Source organism: Cetorhinus maximus, chromosome 23 (genome assembly GCF_964194155.1).
Source record: "Cetorhinus maximus chromosome 23, sCetMax3.hap1.1, whole genome shotgun sequence".
Classification (NCBI taxonomy): Eukaryota; Metazoa; Chordata; class Chondrichthyes; order Lamniformes; family Cetorhinidae; genus Cetorhinus; species Cetorhinus maximus.
The window spans coordinates 43,251,911-43,254,246 of NC_135901.1; the positions used below are offsets into that span (position 1 = coordinate 43,251,911).

The window sequence follows — 2,336 nt, forward strand, 5'->3', positions numbered from 1 at the left end:
TGAAGAACAGCGAAACAGGTTAAACCTTTATTCATTAGAGTTTAGAAGAATGAGGGGTGATCTTATTCAAACCTACAAGATTCTGAGGAGTCTTGACAGGTTCATGTAGAGAAGGCGTTTCCACTCGATCTAGGGAACATAGTTACAGAATAAGGGAGCACTAATTTAAAACTGAGATGCAAAGGAATTTCTTCTCTCAGAAGGTAGTAAATGTCTGGAATTCTCTACTCCAGAGAGTTGTCGAGGCTAGATCATTGAAAGTATTAAAAGGAGAGGTAGATAGATTTTTGAAATATCGGGGAATTGGGGGCTATGAGGAGCTGACACGAAAGAAGAGTTGAGGCCTGGGCAGATCATCCATGATCTTATTGAAAGGCTTGAGGGGCCTTTCCTGCTCCTTCTTCTCATGTTCTTATGTTCATTTGAAACGTGTCTCTGGTGAAAGGGGTCGGAAATAAAAATAAAATGCACAGGTAACATAGATAAGCCAGGTTGTAAAAATTTAGCGCAGCTTCCCTGGTGGTCTAGTGGTCAGGATTCGGCACTTTCACCGCCGTGGCCCGGGTTCGATTACCGGTCAGGGAATGATAATTTGTTGACCTCGTGCAAACAATGAAAAAGAGTTTGGATAATTCCGTTAGAGAAATGCCGATCACCTTTGCCGGAATCCGTGGCGTGGGAGCTTGAACTTTGCACCAGAGTTGGAAATGTCATCCGGTTACACCCGGTAAGGAACAAACACAGGGGTCAAGATAGTGAATGAGAGAAGGGCTGTGATCGGCTGCAAAGCGCTGACAATAGAGAGGATGCTGCACGGCAAAATTTAGCGGTAAGAGGGAAGATTTTACCGTTTACATCGGCACAAATATCTCCCAGATCTGGTCCCAAATCTCGTGTTAAATGAGGAGAAAACTCCTCGCTTAATCTTCCACTTCTTAGCTGCACCTCCTTCCAAACATTGCAAACTCCCCCTGCATTTTCCATCCTGATATTTATGTCTGTAACATTTTGATATGAAACTGCACAGCTAATGTGAATAAAGTGTGTGGTGGAAAAAATGTGTTCACCGCCTCGGGAACTGAACCACATTGACACACACAGAGGGACACACACAGACATATACACCGAGAGTGACAGAAGACAAGGGTTTGTCTCTAAGGAGAGACAAAGACCCAGAAAGCAAGCATATCACCAACCTGGCTCGGTTTTTGTTCCCCTACGACAAGTTTCGTGAACGTTTTCATGAATGAACGGAAATAGGAAAACCCCCTTGGACGATTTAGTGCTTGGATGGATTTGATTGAATCTAACCGAGAATTAACTCTGCAGACACAGAGTTAAAACCAGGAATAATGAGCAGCGGGGAAACCCCAATGGATTTGAACTCCATCGCCTTAACCACTCGGCCACGGCAACTGACCCTATGGACAAGTTAATGTTGTTGGTATATAAGATGACTACAGCAGAGAGGCGGACTTTCGGCCCATCTTCTCCGTGCTGGCTGTCTGGAAGAAAACTCAACTACTTCCACTGCCGTGCATTCTCACAAAAGCAATTAATATTTGTATTGCCTCTCCTCCTTCCAGTTAAAATTAAACCCAATACACGCCCGCATTCACTTTGAGCTGGCACTTTGTCATCAGAGGAGAGCATTCAAAGTTACCCACAGCTGAACCACCTGTAACTTTGGCAGCGGATCCACAAATATGGACCTGAATCCAGCGCCTGAGGCCGTTCGGCCAGGCTACCTCTCTCAACCTACTGTTTTCCGTCGCCTTGATGGTGTTTCCACTGAACACTAAACATTAAAAACATCGAAAAAGGAACAGGAATTAGCCATCAGCCCCCTCGAGCCTCCGCTACCACTTAAGAAGTTCATGTCAGATCCCCAAACTCAGCACCAATTTCCCATCTGATCCCGATAGCCCTTCATTCACTTAAAGTCCAAACATTTATCCATCTCAGCCTTCAATATACTCATCGACTGAGGATCCACAGAGCTCCAGGCTACAGAATTCCAAAGATTCACAAGCCTTTGGGTGAAGAAATGTCTCCTCACCTCAGTCCTAAATGGCTGACACATTATCCGGAGAATGTGAGTCCAGTTCTAGACGCTCCAGACAGGGGAAAACAGCCTCTCAGCATGTTCACTGTCACTCAGGAATCAACCCAGTGAATCTTGGTTGCACACAGACAGCGAGTGAATGGAGGGAACAAAGAGCACAAAAGTGAACAGAGATCGAGACACAGGCAGAGAGACTGAGAGAGTGAAAGAGAGCGAGGCAGATATACAGGGACAAAAAGAGGCAGACAGAGGGAGAGAGAGTGGTAGACAC

At 45.4% G+C, this 2,336-nt stretch overlaps 1 non-coding gene across 1 annotated transcript; it reads left to right on the forward strand.

Annotated features, from left to right (window-relative positions):
* The first annotated feature begins 513 nt into the window (after positions 1 to 513).
* trnae-uuc (transfer RNA glutamic acid (anticodon UUC)) lies at positions 514 to 585 on the forward strand. Its single transcript has one exon. It is a non-coding gene; the product is annotated as a tRNA-Glu (tRNA).
* The last annotated feature ends 1,751 nt before the right edge of the window (positions 586 to 2,336 follow it).